This window comes from Cryptomeria japonica, chromosome 1 (assembly GCF_030272615.1).
Source record: "Cryptomeria japonica chromosome 1, Sugi_1.0, whole genome shotgun sequence".
Classification (NCBI taxonomy): Eukaryota; Viridiplantae; Streptophyta; class Pinopsida; order Cupressales; family Cupressaceae; genus Cryptomeria; species Cryptomeria japonica.
In genome coordinates this window covers 390,668,206-390,686,612 of record NC_081405.1, presented here as the reverse complement: position 1 = coordinate 390,686,612, position 18,407 = coordinate 390,668,206, and the positions used below count along the sequence as shown (strand labels likewise).

Sequence of the window (18,407 nt, the reverse complement as noted above, 5' to 3'; positions counted from 1 at the left end):
CAAAAATCAAAAAGTGTGACCGACAACATCATGACAAAACAAAAATATTTTATAAAGTTACCTCAAAGGTGGACGCCTAGGCAAGGGGGCAGTCATAAAGTGATTTTAAAAGTTATGTTGAGAGAATTTAAGGGAAAATATTATATTTTAAATTTGTGTTGCCTTAATCTTTCCCTCCAACTCTATAAATTAAAGTTTTGGCTCTCGTTCGTTCTTTTGCTTGTACACACAAAACAAGATGCTATCAAAATGAACTTGGATAGTTCTTCCTTGGATTGTTGAGGAAGAAAACCCTCTTCAGTTAGCCTAGTTTCCATGGTGCAAGATCCACCCTAGCTGGTTGGTGATTTCAGTTTGAGTTTGGTGGCAAGGGTTTTGGAACAGGTGAAGATATTTGAAGCATAGTTGAAAAACTCAGACTCAGCATGTCATGCCCCTACCTTGTAAGACAGATCACAAGATAAATAGATGACATTAAGGCAATAAATCAATGGAAACTCAAAGGAGGCCAACCTTACAAATAACCCTAGGTGACATAATTAATGGAAATTCAAAAGGGCTGACTGAGTTTATTACCTTTGCTAGCTGACCTATTTGGTGTTTAGGTTAAATTAAATGTATTTTGCTAGGGCCGACCTCCATTATAGAGCGCCCACCTTTGGGCAAGGGGTTGGAAATTATGTAATAATACATGCTTGCTAACCAACCTATTTAGAAAGGTTGCAACCTTTGATGAAGAGGTGTTATTTGAAATGTATAAATAAGAGGTGTTGTGGATCATTCAAGCATCCATTCATTGCATATTATTCCTATTTGAAAAGCGGATTTGCAGCAGAAAGGGAGCAGACTTAAAGCAGACATAAAGAGCAGATAAGGAAGGCATCATCGCAGAAATAAAGACATGGACTAATAATTAGTTTAGAAATAAAATAAAGATTAATGTTAAAAGGGAAGCGACTTATGAAGTGTTGTGACTTTAAAAGATTGAGACAATTCCTGAAAGAGCAGCACTTCCAAGGGGCGTCCCCCTTCATGGAAATATAAAGATATATATGGAGAGAGCCACAATGGGAGAAGGCATCAAGAAAGGCAGTCAGAAGCATTGGTAAGAGAAGCTCAATTCATTATACACCAGCGATCAGATCAGAATCAGAAATCATAATTTATTGCAAAAAATTGTATTCTCATCCATCTGTGGTATGCATGAATATATGTTCAATGTATGCCTGATGTATGCAACATGATAATGATTGAATGTACAATTCCTTACATATTAATTCAAACAATAATTCAAATAATATAGATAGAAGCAACAATGTGGATTTCCAAATAGCAAGAATCAATCATGGCAAGGTGAGGAAGGGAACACAAAGCGGGAGAACTGCTATAGGATTTCTCAATACGTACACCACCTCATATGGATGGTGGAAGGCTACATGAGGCCAAGCGGGATGGTACATCCGCTCTTGGGCCTAGAGTAGAGGATTGCTTTGGGCAACCTATTGTAGCTTCTCCTCCAACCTCTACATTGATCAATTGTTGAAATGGATTCAAGGGAGTCACAATCATAGGAGGGTGAATAAGGGTGGCATGATGAGGGAGAATCGCTATAGGACACCTCACTAGGTACACCACCTCATATGGATGGCGGAAGGCCACATGAGGCCAAGAGGGATGGTATATCCGCTCTTGGGCCTAGGGTAGAGGATCACTTCAGGCACCCTATCATGTCTCCTTATCTGAGCTCTGGTATGATTGAACCCAAACAATGAATTAGATTGGTTATATGACTAAGATAATTATGAATATATGATCTTTAACCCTAGTAATGGTTGATCTTATGAATTGTATCTTCAATATCTAACATGATTGCAAGAACTTAACAAGTATCCATCTTGCTTTACATGCTTTCGGTAAAGCTATATCTCTACTATCTTATGTTCCATGTTTTATTGAATTTGTGATTCTAGGGCAAATATAGGGTAATCCAAAAAGGGGGGCATTACATGGCAAAAACTCGGCAAGGCCCGAAAATGCAACTCGGCAAAAATTTGGCAAAAACTCTGTAAAAACTCAACAACTTGGAAAATTGCTTAAATTTCATTAGAAACACTTTTTTTTTGCAAATTGGGTAGAAAATGGCATCCTCATGTGGAATGTTGATGGCTGACAATCTAAAACATGAAAATAGCAAATTATTTTTGTAAAACTAAAAGTAAATACTACATCAAAACATTCTACATCTTCCTCTTCCCAACTCTATTAAAAACTAGGGGAGAGGCAGAACTGGAGGGTCTAGTCCAAGGAATCTAGTGTGGCTCCTCCACCTCACTAAAACGAGGTTGAGGGTAGCACCCCTCGTGGGGTCTAAGGGTGAGAGAGAGAGAGAGAGAGAGGTAGAGAGATAGGTCTAGACCTTAAGGGGGAGAGGAGAGAGTGAGAGAGAGAGAGCAAGAGAATGCTGATAGGAGCCAACTAATTACTAAAATTTGACTGTCTGAAAATTTTTATGTCTAAAACCTAGAATTTGCATTATAACTCCTAGAGATCTTAAACCACTCTCAAACATCCTGCCAATATATACATTAAATATAACTTAAAGTAATACTTAACTGTTATATTTAATGTATATATTTTGATGAAGAGAATGAGACTGACTTGAAGAAGATAATTTTTTGATGCGTCTAGGCCTCTTTTTTTATGCAGCCAAGTTTTTGCCAGAGACACATAGTTTTTGTGAAAAACTCAATGAGTTTCTGTGTGAGCTTTTGGCGTAAATACTCAAGAGTTTTTCAAGACTCGGCAAGTTTTTCATCAATGATTTGAAGTATTTTGTTTTGGGTTTCGTGTTTTGGAGTGTTTAATGCTTTATCTAAGTGTTATTCGAGTTTCTAGTGATTTTGGTCCCATATGATGAATTGTATGTCTTTGTTTGAGCACAAATAAAATATATCAATTATAAATTAAAAATCATATATATATATATATATATATATATATATATATTATGTCTTCGAACATTTAGTGTCGTAGTAGAAACACTTCATTGGTGAAACGGCCACCAAGGTTCCAACCCCCGCTAGGCCACTGAGCTTGCAGACCTTGTGCCTTAGTTGGGTTGTTGAGCTCGCGGGTTTGAACAAGTGTAGTGTGGGCAATCATGGCCCCCCAAAAATAGCCTCATGGGAAGAGATCCTCCGTAAGTGGTATCTCTAGGCTCAAACCACACTAAAAACTTGAGTTTCCTCAATCAAAAAAATATATATTATATTAAAAATTAGACATGTACATCAAAAATTTTACACTATTTTTAATCTATAGTTTATTATATATATTAATAGTCTATAATACTTTAAATTTTTAGACTACTTTATAGTATTAATTATAAACTATAGGGGTTCGCTCCTTCCTTGTCAAAGTGCCATCTATAATAGTGCATAATAGTTATAATTTTATAGTTAGTGCATCATATTAATTATATACTTGTTCACATTAGAATCCATGGGGCGAGGTGTGCAAAGAGATCGAGTCATATCAAAACCATGATTTAGAGCAGATTTGCCAACTTCTTCGACACTATCTCATATGCCCCCCATGATTTAGGATGATTGAGTCCCTTTCAAATTCGGTCGATAACCGCCATTGCTCCTCCCACTCCTCTATTTAGGGTTTTTCATAGGTTGGAAAGAAAACTAAGGGACAAAATAACTAACTGTTTCCACATTGATTCCACACTAACTCTGATTCCATCTCGCAATCGGCCCTATTTCTAAGCAATTTGGTAATTTCGTGAGTTTTTCTAGGATTGCACCGATTTTTGCAACGATATTTTTCACATTTTTTGCCATTTTTAGGAGTTTTAACATGATTTTCGGAGTTTTTAACATGAATAAATTGGCTAACTCCATGATTCACAATTAATTGAGTATAATCGCGATTTTTTACATATTATTGCTTCTTTGGTACTATACAATGCAAAACAACATAAGGGGGTCAACAAAGAAGACAAACTTTTAAAGGTAAAGAGGCTCATAATCAGTATGCACCAAGTAAACTTGTTTGTGAATATGCATGTTTCTACTCACTATCTTAGTGAAAAAATGAACATTTGTAAGCCATCTCTCTTTTGAATCAATACCTCGCCATCTTTGACCATATCTCAAACAAAATGAAACCGTGCATCAGATATTTTATGGGAGAATGGAAGGTAGGATTTTCCGCCAAACTAATGGCACTATTACTCTCACAATTGATCCTCAACATCATGTTTTCAAAAACAACATCCACGAACAACCTTTGTAACCAAGGTGATTCTATACAAACATATAGTAACCATGCATTCTACCTCGATAATGGAAAGAGCAACTCTTTGCCTCTTACTCTTCCAGTAAGCAGCTCCTCCAAATAAAAAGAATATGTAGCCACTAGTAGACCTTATGTTGTCCATGTTAATTGCCCAGTCTACATTCACAAAAATATCAATGTTTGATACCTTGCTTTCCTCACTTGAACCCTAATAGCAAATAGAGTAGTATGTAGTTTTCACGCAAATACCTGAACACTAATAGTAAATGGAGACATATGTAGTTTCATGCAAATTTGATCCATAACATAGATTATTACAAAAAGTGGACAGACATAATGTTTTCAATCTTGTACTAACCAAACAAAGCAAAAACCTAAGACAAGGAGCCCACACCTACATGCTTGAGAAAGTGCAATTAAGAGATAGTCAAACTTTTATTATTAGGATTGGGACTACAACATTAGCTCAATATATGGTTCCTCAAGTTCACCCTTGCCCAAAATTAGTCAACTCATGCAGAGAAATATAATTCTAGTAAGGGAGTGATCCAATATAGTAGCATCAAAGGAATTGTTTGTGCAAACCAAGTGAGAGGAATATTGGGCCTCCCACACATGCAGGGTGCCTACCATTGCTACAATAAGACTTGCAACATACAACACTTAAAAGTCCTTAAGAGCACTTGAATCTACTCCAATACCTTTCCTTGACCACTTAAATGCTCTTAATAACTTCTTAAGAGCACTTCAATCTACTTCAATGCCTTTCCTTGACCACTTAGGGGTATTTTTATACTAAGAGACAAGCAAATGAGCCATACAATTTCATACCTAGCCAGAACTATCACACAGTTTTGACCCCTAGACAAAACCATTACCTTGGAAATTTTCTTCATTTGGTGTGGCCACAATATGTATAACTCATCTTTGAGTCTCAGTGCACATGTTTCCCACATTCTACATTTGACTTTGCACATCTACCTTACCTTCTTCTATCTTAATAAAGCTAAAAACATGTTCTGAGCTCTTTTTTAGTCTCATGAACTAACAAGTGCAATTGAACAACTCAATTAGCTCGATTAAAATGATTTTCAAGATCCATTTCAGATCACACCTATTCAATCCATAGGATTTGATCCTCAAAATATTCTATAAATGAAATTATAAGGATTTACCATATACCTTTTCAAATGAGATACCTTATTCATCAATTCTCATGGAGTGAAAATATTTTCTCTATTGGAATCTACCATTCCAACCCTCAATTCGATAAATTCATATCATATTTGGAATTCATAGCTCCTTCACATGTTTAACAACTAACCTTCTTGTGTTCTTTGGTGTCTTTCTCTTTATACATTTTGGTGCCTTCAGAAATACACCCAAACAGAAATACTTACAAATATAAACAATAAACTGATTAACAGATGCATGGATCAATTCACATTGAACAACATAGCTATTATACTGCATTAACAAAGATAATCACTCAAAGGATCTACCAAACACAAATTACCAGTATACTTTTGTCCCAATTTATAATCAATAAATTCAGATATACAAATCTATATAATTGGCAGCCAAGAACTCATACTCATTGATCAGACCCAATTCATGAAAACATTGTGTTTTCCTGGTGCTTATATAAATGATAAATTGTGCCTTGGAGAGTGGCACAATAAGAAGCCACCGAATTTGTTGTCTGATAAAGGTATAGGCGATGAAGGCACTCAGTTCCCAGCAAGAATGGTCCTTCTTGAGTGATGTGCTCCAAAGTAGATACACCCAAAGTGAAGGATGGTGACCTGGATATGAATAACGAAACTTGCCCAGCTAAATGTGATTTCCTTTGTCCTCTGCTTTTGTCGTAGTTCCTGCCTAAATGCATGGATCAGGTGAGCAGGGGTGACATCCCACTCAAAACCACTTTTTAAGGTTTCTGTCTTAGAATCAGGCAGTGCATTTGGATTTCAAAAAATGTAATACCTCCTCCTCCCGATAGCATATACTTATACCACTCCACACTGCCAAACTTTAGGCAAGGTTGGCCTAAGAAAATAACCGCCAAGAGATACAAAGTCGGCTAAGATATAACCGATAAAAAATATTTAATCTTACTTGTGCAAAGTCGGCCCTAAAATAAAATTATTTAATAGTTGCACTTATTCATAATTTTATTTAAAGTTTATTTATTTATTTATTTAAAAAATGCAAAAGGATGACCTGGCTGACCTAGGGTCTAATGTCGTGCCCCATTGTAGACCAAACCCCAGTCACAGAAGTGTATAATTAAGTATGGGTGATCACAGAAATTAAGGCAGATCACAAACAATTATAAATAATAAATTGGGGCAATAAGATTCTTAGAAATGATAGGGCCAACTCAGAAGAAAGATAGCCGACTAGGATTAGTTAATGGAGATTATTATTAAATTAAATAGTATATAAAATGCAGCGCTCCAATTTGAACGAGGTGTGACTATTTAGATATGAAGGAAGAGGTTTAACACCCCCCCCACTCCTCCCCCAATTTGGAAAGATATAAAGGGGAGCAAAAACTCAATTGGAGAAGCAAACAGAGGACAAAAAATCTGGATGGGAAATGGAATTAGCAGATCGGTAATTCAAGTCCTATGAAAATATCAATCAAGGAATAAGAATTCAGAATCTAGAATTAAATCCAGAAAATAAAGGTAGACCCCAAAGGGAAGGAGAAGAAGAACAGAACAGAATTACAGACCATTTATAAAGGGTCAATCAGGAGGATTGCCTAATTGAATCAGGAAATAAAGATCAGACCTGGATAATAAGGAAGACCAGGAAACATATAGCAACCAAATTATCGAAGCATAAAACAAAAACAATAATTACACAGCAGCAACAACATCAAATCATCAATCATCCAAAACACATCTTCAGAACATCAGTATCCAGCAAATCGTCAACACCAATCAAATCAGCCCAGCAGATTGAACCATTGGGAGCAGGACAAATTCATCAAGCAGATGTACAGAAAAGAAGCATTTTCCCATAAGATAGGGAGCAGCAATCACAAGGAAAACTAGTCCAATTCATCACAGCAGAACTCCAATCAGTTCAGATTGTTATTATCAGATATATATTCACTGGTATACTTGATATTTCTGCCTATCATTGTCTTACATATGTATACACATTATATATGCATAAAAGAATGCTTAAGTATATGTACTTATGATAGAATATGGATGTGCTTGATTGACTGAAACCCGCTTTGTAGGAGGGCCTGGGGTTTAAGCAAAAGGGGTATACAAGGCTAAGTAAGTAAGCCGTTCTAGAGTTGACCGTAATGGCTCCTAGGACCAGAGGGCACTTACATAGAGAGACAAGTAACCCACTTATGACCCCCACCCAATTCCACAAGATGGCAAGTGTCTTTAGGGGGTGAGACATCGATGGGGAAAGTATATACAAGCCGCCAAGCAAGAGGGCTGTGGTAGACATCCACTCTTGAACTTGGTGTAGAAATGGCTTCGGGTGGACCCATCATGTCCCTTCTCCCAACACATCCTAATATGCTTGCATTATTGATAATCTATGAATATGAAGTAATTGCCTAACCCTAATATTAAAAATATATGTGTGTATTTGCATATGTTGTTCATGTTGTGATAGCAGCATTCAAATCCAGGATTGCATCATTAAAGAGATTTATTTGGTAAGACAAAACCCTAACCCTAATTTGTTGCAATTGTGATCTTACGACAAATTGGGAAGGGGACAATACGCCTAACCAGGTTCATTACATCTTTGCTCATTCTTACACACTTCAGTGTCTTGAGTAACCAATGTGGTTGATAATGGCCTCTTCATTGTTTTTCTTAGCCCCTTTTCTTGCAACTTGCATGTAGGCTACAATGGTGCTCTTTCTTTGGAGAAGCTCAGTTCATCATCTTCCTTATTGTTTCATGCTTCCAACAAATTAACAGAAACATCTTGGTTACATGAGTGACTGAAATCACAACCTCCTCTACATGTTTGCACCTATTAAGGTCTAACAATTGAAACTTTCCGTCAACAACAATAAATGCAAATCTTTGGAACAACCCGTTGGATCTAGATCCCACTTTTTCAGTTTCTCATCTTTTCAATTCGCTTGCCAAATTTTTTTCAGTTTCTTATGGATTGTACCATAAGTGATCTTCTCATGTTACTGTCAATGACCAAGTGTCACAACACTTCTCTTTCACGGTGGAAGAAACTCTGGGGCTAATAAATGCTTGTAAATGCCCATGAATGCGCTTACACAACTGCTATCACACAAAATCATTATTGGAAAACCTGTTCCACTCATAGCTTATCTGCATAGAACTCAAAGTACTTGCTGTGGCCTTCAAATAAATACAGCTTCTGTGTGAATTACAAGAATCATCAATTTAGTTTGGCATACTAAATACGTAATTAAAATGATCTTTAAGTCCAAATAAATATTACAACTCTGGTATTGGAATCAAACCTATGCCTCTGAGCTGCAATCACCATGATGCCTGTATCCATATGCTATAACAATGATATCATTTGAATTTTACATGAACTTACATAGCAAAATGTAAAAACAACTTATCACCAACTTTATAATACTCAAAGCCTTGTGATGTTGGACCTCCAATGTATGTATGTAGATCTTCCAGCAAAGCAAATTTAGGCACAGTAAAGCTCTATGAATTTGTATACAAATAAAACCACTACACATCACTAGTATAAAGAACTTTCACCCTACTCATGTAAGAGTTTCATGTCTACTAAAAAAGTGCAGAGAACACTTAGTACTAAAGTACTGAGGCCCTGTTGCTGTCTGATAGGAGTAAGGTGTTGGTGATCTGAGGCAGATGTCTAGCAACTCCGTAACATCCCCTACTTGGAAGCTGTCATATTTCAAACAATTATTATACATTACCGAATGCATTTACCAAGTTATTATGCCTAATTAATTCTACATTTCATAATTCATAGCCTTCTATATTATGATCTAATCTTGTTACTACCATAACCTAAGGGAGGAAGGGGTGATTATGTTGCCAGGGCGCTGAGAAACCAAACTACAACAGGCTCCCTCAAGGTTTACAGATGCAGACCCTTACCCCATCTCAGGATTATACCCTCAAGGTTTACGGAATCTGATACTTACCCCATCTCGGGACTACCTAATTGGTTGGAATTAGACCGCCTTTCCCTACACACAAATCATTCCCATCCTCCATAGGTATTAGCTGAAGTCTAATGACTGAACTTAATATATAACAGTCTTTCATGCACTATGAATGTTTCTGAAATTAAGTATAACTGTCATACATATTGCAGTCTATATTAACATTACTACTAAATTCTGAATTAGAATATTATCAGGCTTCATATATTAAGCATACATATTCAGCACATCTCCATGCATACCACCAAGAACAAGGATGTTACTGCCTGTAACTTAGTAAAAGTTCTGATCTGATCTGATCGATGGTGATGTCACTGGATGCTTTTGATTCCTTTCCTTTATATCTCTCAATGTGAGGGAGAGGTCACACCTCTTCATCATGTATGCCCTTTGGCAAGAGACATACCCTTCCACCATTAGTACCCTTTGAAAGAGTGCAACTCTTCATTATTTCTGCCCTTTGAAAGGGCCACAACCTTCCACAATCAGATCTGCATTTTTTATTCCTAAAATTATCCCCCTCTCATATGAGGTTCTCTTCTCCCTTTTATATCTCATGTTTGAGGGAGTCACAAGTTTTCATTCCATGTCTTTTGACCATTCATTAACTTAATTAAATTTTAATTATATTTAATTATATTCTTTTATATTCTAATTTTAATTTAATTTTTATTCTTTTGCATTTTCATTTAATTATTATTATTTACCATTAAATTCTATTTCAAAGTGGTAACATTACAAACTCCTTGACCAAACTATACTAGCAAAACAAGAGGAATGCCCATGAAATGTGATGGGATGGTGTAGAAGTGTGGAAGAACAAGGGAATTCATGAAGATTATCATTGGATGAACCTTAAAAATTTGCTAAAATAACATAAAGTGAGCCAGACGAGCTAATTGATCATGCAATGGTGTAATCAATATTGTCTAAGAGTGGAATATATTATCTGAAAGTAAGATTGGCAGTTAGTACAGATATAAAATAATCATTACAATATCTTTCATATTGAAGGTTTGGGATCAATATATATTCAATGGTATGCTAAATCTCCATTAATGTATTCTATTTCTGCATTGAATTCAAATTGTCCATCCAGGAATCGAGATGTCATGAATATTCACTAACTCTTGTCCAATAACTGAAAAGTACAAAATGCTAATTTTATACTTCACTTTCAGTTAATCTTGCAAATAGCATAAATAGACCTACATCCTTACAATCAGCAAATGAACATAATCAAAATGGAATTTTGTCAGTATACAGTTTGTGAAAACCCTTGATTGGTTGCTTTCTTGCTCTTAACGCAATTTTTCAAGCCTATGGTTGTTCCAGTTTTTGAAACTACAGTATATGTGCCCACATTGGACACACCGGACATAATTGGGGGATGGGAAATCCTGCCACTCAATAGATGGTATCAGTTCACAAGTAGCTTTGGCTATCTCTGTGCTTTGTCCACCATTTCAATTATTATCTCTTTGGAGACTTCCATTACTTTCTTTATATTCCATAAAATATAGCATAGCTCAGTTTCTGTCATATGGTTCATCTCATGGTTGCAATAAAATTTGAAGCAATAATGAATCCAGCTTCGCAAATAAAGGAACATATCACCCAACTATTGTCTACTAGAAGGGCCAATGAATCTTATTCACCTTATCGAAAAGAAGCTTTTTCATTTACCAGACATTGTAGCTATTTCATTTAAGGCTATTGAAGATATATTTTAATGCCCAAAGCAACCATCGTTTGAGATCCTTGAGGTCCTAGTGGTTAGCTTAGAGTGTCAAGGACTCTGCCTTTTAGTGTAGGTTAAATGGTGGGAATCATCCTGCAAAGCTACATGTGAAGATCTTTATGTATCTTTTCTATGTAACTCTGGGCTAGTGATCTTTATGTATCTTTTCTATGTAACTCTGGGCTAGTGAACTATTACATCTTGAAATGAATACATTGGTCGAATGTAGACAACTATCTTCATTGATTTCTATATTAAAATCTCATTTGCCCTTACTAGCTATTGACGTTTTTCATAGAACCTGTCTGTCTTGTATCTTCCAATGATCCATTGCTAAGAGTAATTAGTAATATCGACAATCTGAGCCACCATTTCCCATTATATCCATTTCTACCTAATTCAAAATATAAATCTACTACTGCATTATGAAATTATTAAGATCTCTAGAAGACAATTTTGAGGAACACGAGTTAATCTCAGAATAAGCCAGGCTTTGACACCAACCACCAATTCTATGGTGCAGTTAACCCATTTGATAACCACAATATATCATACGTGCACCCTATGCTGGCTCATTAGTTTCCCCCAAACACAAGACTCGGTTATACTTTGTTGATAAGTCATTTTTTTTATATTAATGATCATGAAAAGGAGTTTGATGCTATTTCATTTGCGTTTATATGAGGCCCTGCTGATTCAGTACGGGCATTGCCCTTTAATTAGCAAGAAATGAATTCCACGTGCTTCAATCCTGTATATCCAGTCACCAACTATTCTTATTTTTCTAGACCTAGTGCTGTTAGTTTCTCCCTCCGTGGTACTCATAAGCTCCGCAGAGACACACATCTACTACAAAAGGTAATATAAATTCACTAAGTAAATGAACATTCGGTGAACAGGCCAACTGAACCTTGAGATACACTCTTAGTTTCCCACGTTATGTTTTCCTTGTCAGATGAACATCAACAGCGCCTCAAATGTACCATCAGTTTTCTGCTACAGCAGATGCACCCCATTAAACTATTTCAGATGTAATTATTTCTTTAAGTTGTCATTGTCCCAAAATCTCTTAGGCATTGTGCGCTAGGAAGGCCAACAACTACATTGAGGAGAAAGAATTGTTCCATAATCTCTTTAAGCGTTGTGGCACTGGAAACTTATTCATAAATTTCAAGAAACGGCTAGCATTAAGGAGAAAGACAAACCCTCCAAGATAGTTATTGTTCCTTAATCTCTTGCGTTACGGCACCGGGGACTTCTTCATAATTTTGATCGACAACTAGCATTGCATGAAAAGAGAAAGCCTCCAAGAAAGCCATTAATTTAGGATGGCAAACTAATATCATTGCATAAAATTTCAAATTTCAAATTTTATGCGTTGAAATTATTTTGCTCAAAAAAGAGTCCACCAGAAAAAAGCTTACAAGTGTATTGGATAAATTTTAGAAGGAATGTACTCTTGATCATGCCCAAGTTCAATTATCCGTGCACCCAAAGAGGGAATTCCTAACTTCATCGAAGGCAAAAACAAAAGCCCAGACAGGTCCAGGCAAAAGCATTCTCATCTAAAACTATCTGCCTTAAAAGAGTAATCCTGATTCATTTATTTTCACCTACGAATGCTTACAAAGTTAAACATACCCAAATCGCACTGTGACCTCCAGAAGTGTAATAAGACCACGTTCAGCTCAAAAACTGCAATGGCGACGATAGGGCAATTCGAGACAAAATCTGGATCTGAGATTTTGTAGCAATTGAATGTATTTATGGCCGAGTCCCTCTTTGACAGTCCCAGCGCACAGTGTAAAGAAATGGCAAATTTAAGTGTACCCGTGTATGTCCCTGTCTGCTCATTATTTATTTATTTATTATTATTATTATTATTAATTCGCTTTAGTCTCACTTCTGTTATACTCAAACCACCATATTTCCTACAATTGCCGGTGAAATGTTTTATTTCCCTTTCATCTCAAGTTTCGTCAAATGTACACTTCAAAATTGAATAGATGCGCAATAAAACGCTTTTAATATGTGAAAAGTGAGTTATATGGTACATCACCCTAGAGTTAAATAGAGAAATTTTACAAAACAAAAATATTTAAAGTTTATTAATTAAATATACTCTTAAATGTCAATGGGCTTTTGGTTTCTTAAGTTGAAAGGTTCTTAAGTAAATGGCAATGGATTTTTGGTATGGTGAAGTTGAATGGTTTTTAATGAGGTTATAAGGGATTGAGTCTTGCAGGTACGACATTACAAGGAATGGATTTTTTAATAATTTTAGTTAATATGATTGATTATATTTCATCTTTTTTCGTCATTATAGTTACGTTTTTCAATATAATCAATTATTATTACAATAATAAGAGAGGGCAAGAGTTCTATTTTATTTTTTTTAAATGTGATATGGATTATTATCTATCTATAATTGTGTTTGGAGGTGTGGTTGATCACACAACTCACAATACGAGGTGTCTCTAAAATTGTTTAAAGATTTGAACAAAAATTTATCATGAAACACAAATAGTTGAACCTAAAAACACCATTTTATGTTTTATTTAAATACAATTTATACATAATTATTGTAATAAACATATATATTGATAAAGAAGACCACTATCAACCACAGCGGTCTAATCATTAAAGATAAACATAAATATTGAAACCAATGAAATTGCAGACACCTAAAAGTTGTACAATGAATTAAATGAATTTTATTTATTTAATTATCCTTGATTCTTCCAATTAATTAAATTAAGATTTAATTAATATCCCTATTCTTCTAATTGACCTTTCAATCAAATTAAAGATTTGATTAAATCTCATTCTTCTAGCCTAACCTGTTAATTAAACTAAGGTTTGATTAAGTACCCTTAGCCATTTGATTGAATAAATCTTATTTATTTGATTAAAATCCATTTTTCCCATTTTGATTAAATTCAAATTTAATTGAAAATCCTCTTTGCAAATAAATTATTTATTTGTGAATAGTTCCCCCACTTGCAAAATCCTACAAATGCAAGTTGCATCCCTTTTGGCTAAATTAAATCATTTTAATTTAACTAAAAATCCTATTTTCCCTCACTCGCTTGCATTCTCCTACATCTCCCACTTGCCTCCATAACCATCCTTCTAGAAGCCTCCTAATCCCATCTTAATCATGTCTAATCTTCTAATCATGTCCTTTCCCTAAATTTGGGGGAGTCACTTCTCCAAATTTGGAAGAAAGTCTTCAAAATGCATTTAAGACTTTATCTATTTCAACAAGTTAACTTGTTAAGTCTTCCAAACATGTAAGACTCTTGCATAAACCACTAGTGATTTTCCTCTTTGAGCAAGTTAGCCTCCAAAGTCTTCAAAAGGCATTTAATGCCTCTAACAAGCCCACGCCCCTTAGCCATGATGGTTGTCCCTTTAACCATTTTCCCATGTTGCACAAGAGTTTACCTCTTGGGTAATAGCATGCCTCCTTGGTTAATGACATTATCCAATGATGCCACTTCTTGAGGTTATCCCTAATTGCTTGCTTAGCATCCTCTCAAGCCATCTCAAGGTGACATTTGTCAACTTGGGATTGGATTGAATCTCTCCCATGGATTGATAACTTTCAATCCCAGCCCTTGTTGAGAATACTCAATCTCAGCCATCCATTTCTCTATTCTGCCTATAAATAGAGCCCATTCCTTCTTCAAATAATATAACAATCTTGTGCATCCAAATTATAGTCAATTTGTAGGCTAAGGAGCTCATTTTGCCATCTTCAAGCATCCAAGCATTAGCATCAAGCATCCATCTCATAGCATTTAGATTCATTTTAGCTCATCTTTTAGCTTAATTCCACATATTTTCTAGCATTACATACTCACATAGCTTAATTAACTCATCTAGCATTATCTTAACTTTCAATTTAGAACTCATCTAGCATCTTAATCATCTAGTTTTGCATTTCATCTTCATCATCTCATCTTAGCATTTCACTAGGATCTTAGTTGCATCCATTTTGATCCTAGAATCATTCTTATAAATCTCGTTCTCTAGGTTATCATCCAAGAGATCAAGTGCTCTTCCAAGTGAGGGCCGCCTTGAATCTTATGGATCTTTAGAGATAGAGGAACATGAGACGTGCTTAGAGTTTAGATTTTCAAGCTAACTTCTTGGTTTTGAATTTTGATTTCTAAGCTCTAACATAATGTTTCATGTGTATGTTTGAGATGTTTTCCCCTCTTGCAAGTTGATTACCACATTTCCGGCATACAAAAACTATTTGAATTTCCTACATCTTATTAGAATTTAACTCTTATAGAAGTAAATGAATATAAAATATTTAACATAGCCCCTAAATCTTTACAAGACATATATCATCCACATTGGTTACAAGACACAGAAGTGGTTACACCTATCAAGACATTGAAGTGGTAAACATTTAGGGGCTATGTTAAATGTTTACAAGACACCTATCAACCACATTTGTTACAAGACCACTATTAATGAAGAATACCACTTGTAATAAACATAAATATTGAAACCAATGAAATTATTTTAATTTCCTTACATATTGTTAGACTTTAACTCTTATAAAAGTAAATGACTATAAAATATTTAACATAGCCCCTAAATATTTATCTTTCCTTCTAAAATATTAAACCTAACCTTAGATAAAGAAGCTATAGAATCTATTGAAGAAACCTAAAACCCATTTAGTTAAACATAATGCACCATGTAAGGAGCGAGTGACATTAAGAGAGGAGGGAGAAACTCGTGTTGGACTATCCAAATAGTGTTTAGCTAGAGGTATCTTGCCAAGTTGGTCATTTATATCTAAGAGAAACCCCACCACATCGATAACACATTAATATGGACATGCTTAAGTAAGTATCCTATGAACATATAATAATTAAAAATAAACCAAGTGTAAGTTAAAAATAAGTGGCAAAATCAATGAAATATTGTGATGCATAAGTAAATACATGGAAAGGAGGAAGTGTACATGTAATGAGATTAGATTTTCAACTCATGTATAGAAGGAGATCCCAACTTATAGAAATAATACTCAAACCACTCCAAATTTCCATCAATCTTATGGGACAACTAATGTCATGGCCCTCAAAAATACTCACTACTGCATTTTTGGAATAGCTTGCCTTTTCTTTGAGAGAGAAAAGTTTGGAGTGATGATTTGGCCAACTTCTAAGGTATATAATCTCATGGTTTCTTTCAATTAAGTTAAACTTTTTTATTAACTCTTAGTGTCCTATTTCCAAACTCATCAAGGTGGAAACCCCTAAGCACTACATCTATCATAAATGTGGGTAAACAAGGAATCGGAAACAAAATAAACTAAGTTATAACCACCTAATGGAATTGCATTAATAGATAATGGCATGTGGTACATTTTAAGGGATGATAAGGTAAAAATATATATGGAACACATCTATACATATGCAGAGTCTACATATGAGCATCTAACTACACCACAAGGCGAGAGAGAGAGAGAGAGAGAGAGAGAGAGAGAGAGAGAGAGAGAGAGAGAGAGAGAGAGAGAGAGAGAGAGAGAGAGAGAGAGAGAGAGAGAGAGAGAGAGAGAGAGGATTAATGTAGATGGCAGTATCACCCAAGCATATGTGATGGATATATCTATGATTGTAATGTAAAATATTTATTGTATGAGGAACATTACTAATCCAAACACCGTGCCTTTATTCAATTATGAATATTTGGTTTCATTGTCAAGACCCTAGTTTGTTGGTGCATGGGTTCAAAAAAATACATAAATAAGGAAATAAATTTGTGATGAAGAATACTACAAAGGAAAGAGTATTGATGAAAATTATGATAGTATTTGAGATGTACAATAGCACTTTCTCCCTGCTAACCATTAGTGAGGGGTTAGGCACCTAGGCATGATGATGAAATAAGGGGAAATCCAAAAGGAAGTGGCCACAAAGACAAATCTAGTTTAACGATTGGGATGAACAAAAATGAAATAATAATCGATCAAATTTTATTATATTTTTCTAGTAAAATATGATAGTAAGAAAGAAATATAATTTTTTGTTGAAATCAAGATGGGATTGGAAGAAATCCAAAGGATTATCATGGTTGAAAGGATGATAGAAGATGAGAAAAGGGCTATATAGACCCAAGAAAAAATGAGGGGAAATGATGCAAGAGACACTTATAGAGTGTGTTACAAGAGATACAACTAAATAAACCCTTATATCAAACATAAGAGAATGCTTAAAGGACATGGTGTTTGCTAATATTGAAGAAGCAAAGAAATCTATACCCATAATTATAACCAAAAAAAAAAGAAATTATGATCAAAATGATGAAATAATTAAAAGAATACAAGGAATCAACAAGTATGAATGACATGTAACCTTGGATGGGAAATACTACAAATACAATAGAGAAAGCAAGGCCTAGAAAAGTTTTTATCAATTGATAAAAGGGAGAACTCAAGGGTTGTTCATTGGTTAAGATTATTAGGTCATAATAAATGGTGAGATTGAGGATTTAATACCCCTAATCTTTAGGATTGAGGATTTATTTTTCTTGTACTCACCCTCGACGGGCTAAGGGAGTCAGTAGGATTCCCTTGGGCCCTCAAAACATAGCTAACAAATCCATTGGTGAGCGGGCAGAATTTAGACCTAAAACTGAAGCTTACAGGCCACAATGGGTTTTGTGAATGGCAAATGGGCTGATAAATGTTGGCAAATTCAGAAGAATAATGAAATTCAACCAACTACCAATAATGACTGGCAAATTGTCAAATCTAGGAAAACAAAGAGGGCTGAGAAACTTTCACAATAACTCTCTGAACAATTCCTCTCTTACCAGGCAAAATATGCAAAGGGATGGAAGAAAATTCTGGAAAGGGACTTAAAAAGTCTGTCTTTGAGGTGGTTCCCACCAAGAAACCTAGCGAAGGACATAGCAATTATGGTAATACAAGGGTCAAGCCAAACCCTAGCAATACGCTTGCTCATAGGGTTTATAATAATCCTATCGACCCAATGCTAGTCCCAGTGAAGACTCATTTTGGCAGAAATCCCAGGCAAGCAAAGGATCTAAACAGAAGAGATAGCAAAGCTTTTATCATCCACAACAAGGTTATAGATGCTTGTTGGGATAGCTATGAAAAATTTGGGCTATTCATAAAATGGAGCG

At 35.2% G+C, this 18,407-nt stretch overlaps 1 protein-coding gene across 3 annotated transcripts in view; it reads right to left on the bottom strand.

The window, feature by feature from the left end:
* Positions 1-13,084, bottom strand: part of LOC131070921 (probable protein NAP1) — a 258,974-nt gene extending 245,890 nt beyond the window's left edge. For 2 of the 3 annotated variants that reach the window (XM_058006606.2, XM_058006607.2), the window contains exon 1: positions 12,876-13,084. The gene's annotated coding sequence lies outside the window, so the exon portion shown is untranslated. The remainder of the gene's footprint in view (positions 1-12,875) is intronic. The other variant, XM_058006608.2, reaches the window with a different exon arrangement.
* Positions 13,085-18,407: the final 5,323 nt, after the last annotated feature.